The 14,606-nt window shown below is 36.0% G+C and overlaps 6 non-coding genes across 6 annotated transcripts; all 6 read right to left on the bottom strand.

The window, feature by feature from the left end:
- Positions 1–1,297: 1,297 nt before the first annotated feature.
- TRNAI-AAU (transfer RNA isoleucine (anticodon AAU)) lies at positions 1,298–1,371 on the bottom strand. The gene has a single exon. It is a non-coding gene; the product is annotated as a tRNA-Ile (tRNA).
- A 2,549-nt stretch (positions 1,372–3,920) lies between these two features.
- On the bottom strand, positions 3,921–3,994 carry TRNAI-AAU (transfer RNA isoleucine (anticodon AAU)). The gene has a single exon. It is a non-coding gene; the product is annotated as a tRNA-Ile (tRNA).
- A 2,548-nt stretch (positions 3,995–6,542) lies between these two features.
- Positions 6,543–6,616, bottom strand: TRNAI-AAU (transfer RNA isoleucine (anticodon AAU)). The gene has a single exon. It is a non-coding gene; the product is annotated as a tRNA-Ile (tRNA).
- An 808-nt stretch (positions 6,617–7,424) lies between these two features.
- On the bottom strand, positions 7,425–7,498 carry TRNAI-AAU (transfer RNA isoleucine (anticodon AAU)). Its single transcript has one exon. It is a non-coding gene; the product is annotated as a tRNA-Ile (tRNA).
- Positions 7,499–9,176: 1,678 nt separating this feature from the next.
- TRNAI-AAU (transfer RNA isoleucine (anticodon AAU)) lies at positions 9,177–9,250 on the bottom strand. Its single transcript has one exon. It is a non-coding gene; the product is annotated as a tRNA-Ile (tRNA).
- A 5,170-nt stretch (positions 9,251–14,420) lies between these two features.
- On the bottom strand, positions 14,421–14,494 carry TRNAI-AAU (transfer RNA isoleucine (anticodon AAU)). Its single transcript has one exon. It is a non-coding gene; the product is annotated as a tRNA-Ile (tRNA).
- Positions 14,495–14,606: the final 112 nt, after the last annotated feature.

Raw genomic sequence — 14,606 nt, 5'->3', positions numbered from 1 at the left:
TGTGCTATGGTTTTAAGATATTCTGGTTTTAAGAATTTTCTTCTTCAGTGTGCACTAATGAGAGTAAAGGTCTGTTCTTCTTCTCTTCTTAAAACTTAGTCCCCCATAGTAGATTCAATCACCAAATAAATGTCCTGATTGATTAATTAGCCTTAGCATTTCTTAGATTTGCCATATTGCTATATTTGAGAATAAGTTTTCTATGTATGCCATATAGAGAAATGCTGCATCAGCCAAAGGATGACATTTTTGTTTATTCCTAACATGGATTTAAAAATTCTGTGTTTTGTATGTGTCTATGATGTTCTCTAGCAAGTTTCAAGGGCTGCCAACTGTAGCCAATGCATTCATCCCACACTTCATGCACTTTGCCGCTGGATAAAATCCCTTCTTGGCATTTCTTATAGGACAACAAGAAAAAGCACATGGCTCGAACACATGACCTTGGCGTTATTAGCACCACGCTCTAACCAACTGAGCTAACCAGCCAAACATAAAAACAACAGCAAACTCAAAAATGCCAAATGTACCTAAAACAGGAGAACATTCAGTATTTCAAAGATCAGCAATATTGAGTAGAGGAAGACTCTCGAACAATTGGTTCCATGGTGTAATGGTGAGCACTTTGGACTTTGAATCCAGTAATCTGATTTCAAATCTTGGTGGGACCTAACTTTGTTCAATTTCCTTAAAGTTGAATTTTAGGATAGCTTATCTATATTTAAACTTTGTATAAATCCCATCATCTTCAGTGGTTTCTTTACTCCAAACTAATTTTGAAACTGTTTCAAATCAGTTTTCAACTGGAGAGATGTTTGTCAAACATTTGGAAATAGGAAAAGTTGCAATAAGAATGCAGTGATCCATCACTTGTGCTATGGTTTTAAGATATTCTGGTTTTAAGAATTTTCTTCTTCAGTGTGCACTAATGAGAGTAAAGGTCTGTTCTTCTTCTCTTCTTAAAACTTAGTCCCCCATAGTAGATTCAATCACCAAATAAATGTCCTGATTGATTAATTTGCCTTAGCATTTCTTAGATTTGCCATATTGCTATATTTGAGAAAAAGTTTTCTATGTATGCCATATAGAGAAATGCTGCATCAGCCAAAGGATGACATTTTTGTTTATTCCTAACATGGATTTAAAAATTCTCTGTTTTGTATGTGTCTATGATGTTCTCTAGCAAGTTTCAAGGGCTGCAAACTGTAGCCAATGCATTCATCCCACACTTCATGCACTTTGCCGCTGGATAAAATCCCTTCTTGGCATTTCTTGTAGGACAACAAGAAAAAGCACATGGCCCGTATGGGGATCGAACACATGACCTTGGCGTTATTAGCACCACGCTCTAACCAACTGAGCTAACCGGCCAAACATAAAAGCATCAGCAAACACAAAAATGCCATATGTACCTAAAACAGGAGAACATTCAGTATTTCAAAGATCAGCAATATTGAGTAGAGGAAGACTCTCGAATAATGGGTTCCATGGTGTAATGGTGAGCACTTTGGACTTTGAATCCAGTAATCTGATTTCAAATCTTGGTGGGACCTAACTTTGTTCAATTTCCTTAAAGTTGAATTTTAGGGTAGCTTATCTATATTTAAACTTTGTATAAATCCCATCATCTTCAGTGGTTTGTTTACTCCAAACTAATTTTGAAACTGTTTCAAATCAGTTTTCAACTGGAGAGATGTTTGTCAAACATTTGGAAATAGGAAAAGTTACAATAAGAATGCAGTGATCCATCACTTGTGCTATGGTTTTAAGATATTCTGGTTTTAAGAATTTTCTTCTTCAGTGTGCACTAATGAGAGTAAAGGTCTGTTCTTCTTCTCTTCTTAAAACTTAGTCCCCCATAGTAGATTCAATCACCAAATAAATGTCCTGATTGATTAATTAGCCTTAGCATTTCTTAGATTTGCCATATTGCTATATTTGAGAATAAGTTTTCTATGTATGCCATATAGAGAAATGCTGCATCAGCCAAAGGATGACATTTTTGTTTATTCCTAACATGGATTTAAAAATTCTGTGTTTTGTATGTGTCTATGATGTTCTCTAGCAAGTTTCAAGGGCTGCCAACTGTAGCCAATGCATTCATCCCACACTTCATGCACTTTGCCGCTGGATAAAATCCCTTCTTGGCATTTCTTATAGGACAACAAGAAAAAGCACATGGCTCGAACACATGACCTTGGCGTTATTAGCACCACGCTCTAACCAACTGAGCTAACCAGCCAAACATAAAAACAACAGCAAACTCAAAAATGCCAAATGTACCTAAAACAGGAGAACATTCAGTATTTCAAAGATCAGCAATATTGAGTAGAGGAAGACTCTCGAACAATTGGTTCCATGGTGTAATGGTGAGCACTTTGGACTTTGAATCCAGTAATCTGATTTCAAATCTTGGTGGGACCTAACTTTGTTCAATTTCCTTAAAGTTGAATTTTAGGATAGCTTATCTATATTTAAACTTTGTATAAATCCCATCATCTTCAGTGGTTTGTTTACTCCAAACTAATTTTGAAACTGTTTCAAATCAGTTTTCAACTGGAGAGATGTTTGTCAAACATTTGGAAATAGGAAAAGTTGCAATAAGAATGCAGTGATCCATCACTTGTGCTATGGTTTTAAGATATTCTGGTTTTAAGAATTTTCTTCTTCAGTGTGCACTAATGAGAGTAAAGTTCTGTTCTTCATCTCTTCTTAAAACTTAGTCCCCCATAGTAGATTCAATCACCAAATAAATGTCCTGATTGATTAATTTGCCTTAGCATTTCTTAGATTTGCCATATTGCTATATTTGAGAAAAAGTTTTCTATGTATGCCATATAGAGAAATGCTGCATCAGCCAAAGGATGACATTTTTGTTTATTCCTAACATGGATTTAAAAATTCTCTGTTTTGTATATGTCTTTGATGTTCTCTAGCAAGTTTCAAGGGCTGCTAACTGTAGCCAATGCATTCATCCCACACTTCATGCACTTTGCCGCTGGATAAAATCCCTTCTTGGCATTTCTTGTAGGACAACAAGAAAAAGCACATGGCCCGTATGGGGACCTTGGCGTTATTAGCACCATGCTCTAACCAACTGAGCTAACCGGCCAAACATAAAAGCATCAGCAAACACAAAAATGCCAAATGTACCTAAAACAGGAGAAAATTCAGTATTTCAAAGATCAGCAATATTGAGTAGAGGAAGACTCTCTAATAATGGGTTCCATGGTGTAATGGTGAGCACTTTGGACTTTGAATCCAGTAATCTGATTTCAAATCTTGGTCTGACCTAACTTTGTTCAATTTCCTTAAAGTTGAATTTTAGGATAGCTTATCTATATTTAAACTTTGTATAAATCCCATCATCTTCAGTGGTTTTTTTACTCCAAACTAATTTTGAAGCTGTTTCAAATCAGTTTTCAACTGGAGAGATGTTTGTCAAACATTTGGAAATAGGAAAAGTTGCAATAAGAATGCAGTGATCCATCACTTGTGCTATGGTTTTAAGATATTCTGGTTTTAAGAATTTTCTTCTTCAGTGTGCACTAATGAGAGTAAAGGTCTGTTCTTCTTCTCTTCTTAAAACTTAGTCCCCCATAGTAGATTCAATCACCAAATAAATGTCCTGATTGATTAATTTGCCTTAGCATTTCTTAGATTTGCCATATTGCTATATTTGAGAAAAAGTTTTCTATGTATGCCATATAGAGAAATGCTGCATCAGCCAAAGGATGACATTTTTGTTTATTCCTAACATGGATTTAAAAATTCTCTGTTTTGTTTGTGTCTATGATGTTCTCTAGCAAGTTTCAAGGGCTGCTAACTGTAGCCAATGCATTCATCCCACACTTCATGCACTTTGCCGCTGGATAAAATCCCTTCTTGGCATTTCTTGTAGGACAACAAGAAAAAGCACATGGCCCGTATGGGGATCGAACCCATGACCTTGGTGTAATTAGCACCACGCTCTAACCAACTGAGCTAACCGGCCAAACATAAAAGCATCAGCAAACTCATAAATGCCAAATGTACCTAAAACAGGAGAACATTCAGTATTTCAAAGATCAGCAATATTGAGTAGAGGAAGACTCTCGAACAATGGGTTCCATGGTGTAATGGTGAGCACTTTGGACTTTGAATCCAGTAATCTGATATCAAATCTTGGTGGGACCTAACTTTGTTCAATTTCCTTAAAGTTGAATTTTAGGATAGCTTATCTATATTTAAACTTTGTATAAATCCCATCATCTTCAGTGGTTTCTTTACTCCAAACTAATTTTGAAACTGTTTCAAATCAGTTTTCAACTGGAGAGATGTTTGTCAAACATTTGGAAATAGGAAAAGTTGCAATAAGAATGCAGTGATCCATCACTTGTGCTATGGTTTTAAGATATTCTGGTTTTAAGAATTTTCTTCTTCAGTGTGCACTAATGAGAGTAAAGGTCTGTTCTTCTTCTCTTCTTAAAACTTAGTCCCCCATAGTAGATTCAATCACCAAATAAATGTCCTGATTGATTAATTTGCCTTAGCATTTCTTAGATTTGCCATATTGCTATATTTGAGAAAAAGTTTTCTATGTATGCCATATAGAGAAATGCTGCATCAGCCAAAGGATGACATTTTTGTTTATTCCTAACATGGATTTAAAAATTCTCTGTTTTGTATGTGTCTATGATGTTCTCTAGCAAGTTTCAAGGGCTGCTAACTGTAGCCAATGCATTCATCCCACACTTCATGCACTTTGCCGCTGGATAAAATCCCTTCTTGGCATTTCTTGTAGGACAACAAGAAAAAGCACATGGCCCGTATGGGGACCTTGGCGTTATTAGCACCACGCTCTAACCAACTGAGCTAACCGGCCAAACATAAAAGCATCAGCAAACACAAAAATGCCAAATGTACATAAAACAGGAGAACATTCAGTATTTCAAAGATCAGCAACATGGAGTAGAGGAAGACTCTCTAATAATGGGTTCCATGGTGTAATGGTGAGCACTTTGGACTTTGAATCCAGTAATCTGATTTCAAATCTTGGTGGGACCTAACTTTGTTCAATTTCCTTAAAGTTGAATTTTAGGATAGCTTATCTATATTTAAACTTTGTATAAATCCCATCATCTTCAGTGGTTTTTTTACTCCAAACTAATTTTGAAGCTGTTTCAAATCAGTTTTCAACTGGAGAGATGTTTGTCAAACATTTGGAAATAGGAAAAGTTGCAATAAGAATGCAGTGATCCATCACTTGTGCTATGGTTTTAAGATATTCTGGTTTTAAGAATTTTCTTCTTCAGTGTGCACTAATGAGAGTAAAGGTCTGTTCTTCTTCTCTTCTTAAAACTTAGTCCCCCATAGTAGATTCAATCACCAAATAAATGTCCTGATTGATTAATTTGCCTTAGCATTTCTTAGATTTGCCATATTGCTATATTTGAGAAAAAGTTTTCTATGTATGCCATATAGAGAAATGCTGCATCAGCCAAAGGATGACATTTTTGTTTATTCCTAACATGGATTTAAAAATTCTCTGTTTCGTTTGTGTCTATGATGTTCTCTAGCAAGTTTCAAGGGCTGCTAACTGTAGCCAATGCATTCATCCCACACTTCATGCACTTTGCCGCTGGATAAAATCCCTTCTTGGCATTTCTTGTAGGACAACAAGAAAAAGCACATGGCCCGTATGGGGACCTTGGCGTTATTAGCACCACGCTCTAACCAACTGAGCTAACCGGCCAAACATAAAAGCATCAGCAAACACAAAAATGCCAAATGTACCTAAAACAGGAGAACATTCAGTATTTCAAAGATCAGCAATATTGAGTAGAGGAAGACTCTCTAATAATGGGTTCCATGGTGTAATGGTGAGCACTTTGGACTTTGAATCCAGTAATCTGATTTCAAATCTTGGTGGGACCTAACTTTGTTCAATTTCCTTAAAGTTGAATTTTAGGATAGCTTATCTATATTTAAACTTTGTATAAATCCCATCATCTTCAGTGGTTTGTTTACTCCAAACTAATTTTGAAACTGTTTCAAATCAGTTTTCAACTGGAGAGATGTTTGTCAAACATTTGGAAATAGGAAAAGTTGCAATAAGAATGCAGTGATCCATCACTTGTGCTATGGTTTTAAGATATTCTGGTTTTAAGAATTTTCTTCTTCAGTGTGCACTAATGAGAGTAAAGGTCTGTTCTTCTTCTCTTCTTAAAACTTAGTCCCCCATAGTAGATTCAATCACCAAATAAATGTCCTGATTGATTAATTTGCCTTAGCATTTCTTAGATTTGCCATATTGCTATATTTGAGAAAAAGTTTTCTATGTATGCCATATAGAGAAATGCTGCATCAGCCAAAGGATGACATTTTTGTTTATTCCTAACATGGATTTAAAAATTCTCTGTTTTGTTTGTGTCTATGATGTTCTCTAGCAAGTTTCAAGGGCTGCTAACTGTAGCCAATGCATTCATCCCACACTTCATGCACTTTGCCGCTGGATAAAATCCCTTCTTGGCATTTCTTGTAGGACAACAAGAAAAAGCACATGGCCCGTATGGGGATCGAACCCATGACCTTGGTGTAATTAGCACCACGCTCTAACCAACTGAGCTAACCGGCCAAACATAAAAGCATCAGCAAACTCATAAATGCCAAATGTACCTAAAACAGGAGAACATTCAGTATTTCAAAGATCAGCAATATTGAGTAGAGGAAGACTCTCGAATAATGGGTTCCATGGTGTAATGGTGAGCACTTTGGACTTTGAATCCAGTAATCTGATTTCAAATCTTGGTGGGACCTAACTTTGTTCAATTTCCTTAAAGTTGAATTTTAGGATAGCTTATCTATATTTAAACTTTGTATAAATCCCATCATCTTCAGTGGTTTGTTTACTCCAAACTAATTTTGAAACTGTTTCAAATCAGTTTTCAACTGGAGAGATGTTTGTCAAACATTTGGAAATAGGAAAAGTTGCAATAAGAATGCAGTGATCCATCACTTGTGCTATGGTTTTAAGATATTCTGTTTTTAAGAATTTTCTTCTTCAGTGTGCACTAATGAGAGTAAAGGTCTGTTCTTCTTCTCTTCTTAAAACTTAGTCCCCCATAGTAGATTCAATCACCAAATAAATGTCCTGATTGATTAATTAGCCTTAGCATTTCTTAGATTTGCCATATTGCTATATTTGAGAATAAGTTTTCTATGTATGCCATATAGAGAAATGCTGCATCAGCCAAAGGATGACATTTTTGTTTATTCCTAACATGGATTTAAAAATTCTGTGTTTTGTATGTGTCTATGATGTTCTCTAGCAAGTTTCAAGGGCTGCCAACTGTAGCCAATGCATTCATCCCACACTTCATGCACTTTGCCGCTGGATAAAATCCCTTCTTGGCATTTCTTGTAGGACAACAAGAAAAAGCACATGGCCCGTATGGGGATCGAACACATGACCTTGGCGTTATTAGCACCACGCTCTAACCAACTGAGCTAACCGGCCAAACATAAAAACATCAGCAAACTCAAAAATGCCAAATGTACCTAAAACAGGAGAACATTCAGTATTTCAAAGATCAGCAATATTGAGTAGAGGAAGACTCTCGAACAATTGGTTCCATGGTGTAATGGTGAGCACTTTGGACTTTGAATCCAGTAATCTGATTTCAAATCTTGGTGGGACCTAACTTTGTTCAATTTCCTTAAAGTTGAATTTTAGGATAGCTTATCTATATTTAAACTTTGTATAAATCCCATCATCTTCAGTGGTTTTTTTACTCCAAACTAATTTTGAAACTGTTTCAAATCAGTTTTCAACTGGAGAGATGTTTGTCAAACATTTGGAAATAGGAAAAGTTGCAATAAGAATGCAGTGATCCATCACTTGTGCTATGGTTTTAAGATATTCTGGTTTTAAGAATTTTCTTCTTCAGTGTGCACTAATGAGAGTAAAGGTCTGTTCTTCATCTCTTCTTAAAACTTAGTCCCCCATAGTAGATTCAATCACCAAATAAATGTCCTGATTGATTAATTTGCCTTAGCATTTCTTAGATTTGCCATATTGCTATATTTGAGAAAAAGTTTTCTATGTATGCCATATAGAGAAATGCTGCATCAGCCAAAGGATGACATTTTTGTTTATTCCTAACATGGATTTAAAAATTCTCTGTTTTGTATATGTCTTTGATGTTCTCTAGCAAGTTTCAAGGGCTGCTAACTGTAGCCAATGCATTCATCCCACACTTCATGCACTTTGCCGCTGGATAAAATCCCTTCTTGGCATTTCTTGTAGGACAACAAGAAAAAGCACATGGCCCGTATGGGGACCTTGGCGTTATTAGCACCACGCTCTAACCAACTGAGCTAACCGGCCAAACATAAAAGCATCAGCAAACACAAAAATGCCAAATGTACATAAAACAGGAGAACATTCAGTATTTCAAAGATCAGCAATATGGAGTAGAGGAAGACTCTCGAACAATGGGTTCCATGGTGTAATGGTGAGCACTTTGGACTTTGAATCCAGTAATCTGATTTCAAATCTTGGTGGGACCTAACTTTGTTCAATTTCCTTAAAGTTGAATTTTAGGATAGCTTATCTATATTTAAACTTTGTATAAATATCATCATCTTCAGTGGTTTCTTTACTCCAAACTAATTTTGAAACTGTTTCAAATCAGTTTTCAACTGGAGAGATGTTTGTCAAACATTTGGAAATAGGAAAAGTTGCAATAAGAATGCAGTGATCCATCACTTGTGCTATGGTTTTAAGATATTCTGTTTTTAAGAATTTTCTTCTTCAGTGTGCACTAATGAGAGTAAAGGTCTGTTCTTCTTCTCTTCTTAAAACTTAGTCCCCCATAGTAGATTCAATCACCAAATAAATGTCCTGATTGATTAATTAGCCTTAGCATTTCTTAGATTTGCCATATTGCTATATTTGAGAATAAGTTTTCTATGTATGCCATATAGAGAAATGCTGCATCAGCCAAAGGATGACATTTTTGTTTATTCCTAACATGGATTTAAAAATTCTGTGTTTTGTATGTGTCTATGATGTTCTCTAGCAAGTTTCAAGGGCTGCCAACTGTAGCCAATGCATTCATCCCACACTTCATGCACTTTGCCGCTGGATAAAATCCCTTCTTGGCATTTCTTGTAGGACAACAAGAAAAAGCACATGGCCCGTATGGGGATCGAACACATGACCTTGGCGTTATTAGCACCACGCTCTAACCAACTGAGCTAACCGGCCAAACATAAAAACATCAGCAAACTCAAAAATGCCAAATGTACCTAAAACAGGAGAACATTCAGTATTTCAAAGATCAGCAATATTGAGTAGAGGAAGACTCTCGAACAATTGGTTCCATGGTGTAATGGTGAGCACTTTGGACTTTGAATCCAGTAATCTGATTTCAAATCTTGGTGGGACCTAACTTTGTTCAATTTCCTTAAAGTTGAATTTTAGGATAGCTTATCTATATTTAAACTTTGTATAAATCCCATCATCTTCAGTGGTTTTTTTACTCCAAACTAATTTTGAAACTGTTTCAAATCAGTTTTCAACTGGAGAGATGTTTGTCAAACATTTGGAAATAGGAAAAGTTGCAATAAGAATGCAGTGATCCATCACTTGTGCTATGGTTTTAAGATATTCTGGTTTTAAGAATTTTCTTCTTCAGTGTGCACTAATGAGAGTAAAGGTCTGTTCTTCATCTCTTCTTAAAACTTAGTCCCCCATAGTAGATTCAATCACCAAATAAATGTCCTGATTGATTAATTTGCCTTAGCATTTCTTAGATTTGCCATATTGCTATATTTGAGAAAAAGTTTTCTATGTATGCCATAGAGAGAAATGCTGCATCAGCCAAAGGATGACATTTTTGTTTATTCCTAACATGGATTTAAAAATTCTCTGTTTTGTATATGTCTTTGATGTTCTCTAGCAAGTTTCAAGGGCTGCTAACTGTAGCCAATGCATTCATCCCACACTTCATGCACTTTGCCGCTGGATAAAATCCCTTCTTGGCATTTCTTGTAGGACAACAAGAAAAAGCACATGGCCCGTATGGGGACCTTGGCGTTATTAGCACCACGCTCTAACCAACTGAGCTAACCGGCCAAACATAAAAGCATCAGCAAACACAAAAATGCCAAATGTACATAAAACAGGAGAACATTCAGTATTTCAAAGATCAGCAATATGGAGTAGAGGAAGACTCTCGAACAATGGGTTCCATGGTGTAATGGTGAGCACTTTGGACTTTGAATCCAGTAATCTGATTTCAAATCTTGGTGGGACCTAACTTTGTTCAATTTCCTTAAAGTTGAATTTTAGGATAGCTTATCTATATTTAAACTTTGTATAAATATCATCATCTTCAGTGGTTTCTTTACTCCAAACTAATTTTGAAACTGTTTCAAATCAGTTTTCAACTGGAGAGATGTTTGTCAAACATTTGGAAATAGGAAAAGTTGCAATAAGAATGCAGTGATCCATCACTTGTGCTATGGTTTTAAGATATTCTGGTTTTAAGAATTTTCTTCTTCAGTGTGCACTAATGAGAGTAAAGGTCTGTTCTTCTTCTCTTCTTAAAACTTAGTCCCCCATAGTAGATTCAATCACCAAATAAATGTCCTGATTGATTAATTTGCCTTAGCATTTCTTAGATTTGCCATATTGCTATATTTGAGAAAAAGTTTTCTATGTATGCCATATAGAGAAATGCTGCATCAGCCAAATGATGACATTTTTGTTTATTCCTAACATGGATTTAAAAATTCTCTGTTTTGTATATGTCTTTGATGTTCTCTAGCAAGTTTCAAGGGCTGCTAACTGTAGCCAATGCATTCATCCCACACTTCATGCACTTTGCCGCTGGATAAAATCCCTTCTTGGCATTTCTTGTAGGACAACAAGAAAAAGCACATGGCCCGTATGGGGACCTTGGCGTTATTAGCACCACGCTCTAACCAACTGAGCTAACCGGCCAAACATAAAAGCATCAGCAAACACAAAAATGCCAAATGTACATAAAACAGGAGAACATTCAGTATTTCAAAGATCAGCAATATGGAGTAGAGGAAGACTCTCGAACAATGGGTTCCATGGTGTAATGGTGAGCACTTTGGACTTTGAATCCAGTAATCTGATTTCAAATCTTGGTGGGACCTAACTTTGTTCAATTTCCTTAAAGTTGAATTTTAGGATAGCTTATCTATATTTAAACTTTGTATAAATCCCATCATCTTCAGTGGTTTCTTTACTCCAAACTAATTTTGAAACTGTTTCAAATCAGTTTTCAACTGGAGAGATGTTTGTCAAACATTTGGAAATAGGAAAAGTTGCAATAAGAATGCAGTGATCCATCACTTGTGCTATGGTTTTAAGATATTCTGGTTTTAAGAATTTTCTTCTTCAGTGTGCACTAATGAGAGTAAAGGTCTGTTCTTCTTCTCTTCTTAAAACTTAGTCCCCCATAGTAGATTCAATCACCAAATAAATGTCCTGATTGATTAATTTGCCTTAGCATTTCTTAGATTTGCCATATTGCTATATTTGAGAAAAAGTTTTCTATGTATGCCATATAGAGAAATGCTGCATCAGCCAAAGGATGACATTTTTGTTTATTCCTAACATGGATTTAAAAATTCTCTGTTTCGTTTGTGTCTATGATGTTCTCTAGCAAGTTTCAAGGGCTGCTAACTGTAGCCAATGCATTCATCCCACACTTCATGCACTTTGCCGCTGGATAAAATCCCTTCTTGGCATTTCTTGTAGGACAACAAGAAAAAGCACATGGCCCGTATGGGGACCTTGGCGTTATTAGCACCACGCTCTAACCAACTGAGCTAACCGGCCAAACATAAAAGCATCAGCAAACACAAAAATGCCAAATGTACCTAAAACAGGAGAACATTCAGTATTTCAAAGATCAGCAATATTGAGTAGAGGAAGACTCTCTAATAATGGGTTCCATGGTGTAATGGTGAGCACTTTGGACTTTGAATCCAGTAATCTGATTTCAAATCTTGGTGGGACCTAACTTTGTTCAATTTCCTTAAAGTTGAATTTTAGGATAGCTTATCTATATTTAAACTTTGTATAAATCCCATCATCTTCAGTGGTTTTTTTACTCCAAACTAATTTTGAAGCTGTTTCAAATCAGTTTTCAACTGGAGAGATGTTTGTCAAACATTTGGAAATAGGAAAAGTTGCAATAAGAATGCAGTGATCCATCACTTGTGCTATGGTTTTAAGATATTCTGGTTTTAAGAATTTTCTTCTTCAGTGTGCACTAATGAGAGTAAAGGTCTGTTCTTCTTCTCTTCTTAAAACTTAGTCCCCCATAGTAGATTCAATCACCAAATAAATGTCCTGATTGATTAATTTGCCTTAGCATTTCTTAGATTTGCCATATTGCTATATTTGAGAAAAAGTTTTCTATGTATGCCATATAGAGAAATGCTGCATCAGCCAAAGGATGACATTTTTGTTTATTCCTAAGATGGATTTAAAAATTCTCTGTTTTGTATGTGTCTAAGATGTTCTCTAGCAAGTTTCAAGGGCTGCTAACTGTAGCCAATGCATTCATCCCACACTTCATGCACTTTGCCGCTGGATAAAATCCCTTCTTGGCATTTCTTGTAGGACAACAAGAAAAAGCACATGGCCCGTATGGTGATCGAACACATGACCTTGGTGTTATTAGCACCACGCTCTAACCAACTGAGCTAACCGGCCAAACATAAAAGCATCAGCAAACACAAAAATGCCAAATGTACCTAAAACAGGAGAACATTCAGTATTTCAAAGATCAGCAATATTGAGTAGAGGAAGACTCTCTAATAATGTGTTCCATGGTGTAATGGTGAGCACTTTGGACTTTGAATCCAGTAATCTGATTTCAAATCTTGGTGGGACCTAACTTTGTTCAATTTCCTTAAAGTTGAATTTTAGGATAGCTTATCTATATTTAAACTTTGTATAAATCCCATCATCTTCAGTGGTTTGTTTACTCCAAACTAATTTTGAAACTGTTTCAAATCAGTTTTCAACTGGAGAGATGTTTGTCAAACATTTGGAAATAGGAAAAGTTGCAATAAGAATGCAGTGATCCATCACTTGTGCTATGGTTTTAAGATATTCTGGTTTTAAGAATTTTCTTCTTCAGTGTGCACTAATGAGAGTAAAGGTCTGTTCTTCATCTCTTCTTAAAACTTAGTCCCCCATAGTAGATTCAATCACCAAATAAATGTCCTGATTGATTAATTTGCCTTAGCATTTCTTAGATTTGCCATATTGCTATATTTGAGAAAAAGTTTTCTATGTATGCCATATAGAGAAATGCTGCATCAGCCAAAGGATGACATTTTTGTTTATTCCTAACATGGATTTAAAAATTCTCTGTTTTGTATATGTCTTTGATGTTCTCTAGCAAGTTTCAAGGGCTGCTAACTGTAGCCAATGCATTCATCCCACACTTCATGCACTTTGCCGCTGGATAAAATCCCTTCTTGGCATTTCTTGTAGGACAACAAGAAAAAGCACATGGCCCGTATGGGGACCTTGGCGTTATTAGCACCATGCTCTAACCAACTGAGCTAACCGGCCAAACATAAAAGCATCAGCAAACACAAAAATGCCAAATGTACCTAAAACAGGAGAACATTCAGTATTTCAAAGATCAGCAATATTGAGTAGAGGAAGACTCTCTAATAATGGGTTCCATGGTGTAATGGTGAGCACTTTGGACTTTGAATCCAGTAATCTGATTTCAAATCTTGGTCTGACCTAACTTTGTTCAATTTCCTTAAAGTTGAATTTTAGGATAGCTTATCTATATTTAAACTTTGTATAAATCCCATCATCTTCAGTGGTTTTTTTACTCCAAACTAATTTTGAAGCTGTTTCAAATCAGTTTTCAACTGGAGAGATGTTTGTCAAACATTTGGAAATAGGAAAAGTTGCAATAAGAATGCAGTGATCCATCACTTGTGCTATGGTTTTAAGATATTCTGGTTTTAAGAATTTTCTTCTTCAGTGTGCACTAATGAGAGTAAAGGTCTGTTCTTCTTCTCTTCTTAAAACTTAGTCCCCCATAGTAGATTCAATCACCAAATAAATGTCCTGATTGATTAATTTGCCTTCGCATTTCTTAGATTTGCCATATTGCTATATTTGAGAAAAAGTTTTCTATGTATGCCATATAGAGAAATGCTGCATCAGCCAAAGGATGACATTTTTGTTTATTCCTAACATGGATTTAAAAATTCTCTGTTTTGTATGTGTCTATGATGTTCTCTAGCAAGTTTCAAGGGCTGCTAACTGTAGCCAATGCATTCATCCCACACTTCATGCACTTTGCCGCTGGATAAAATCCCTTCTTGGCATTTCTTGTAGGACAACAAGAAAAAGCACATGGCCCGTATGGGGATCGAACACATGACCTTGGCGTTATTAGCACCACGCTCTAACCAACTGAGCTAACCGGCCAAACATAAAAGCATCAGCAAACACAAAAATGCCAAATGTACCTAAAACAGGAGAACATTCAGTATTTCAAAGATCAGCAATATTGAGTAGAGGAAGACTCTCGAATAATGGG

The sequence above is a fragment of the Taudactylus pleione genome, unplaced genomic scaffold, assembly GCF_031769625.1.
Source record: "Taudactylus pleione unplaced genomic scaffold, aTauple2 ptg000085l, whole genome shotgun sequence".
NCBI lineage: Eukaryota > Metazoa > Chordata > Amphibia > Anura > Myobatrachidae > Taudactylus > Taudactylus pleione.
Note: the sequence above shows the minus strand (reverse complement) of the source record. Positions and strands in the feature narration are given on the sequence as shown.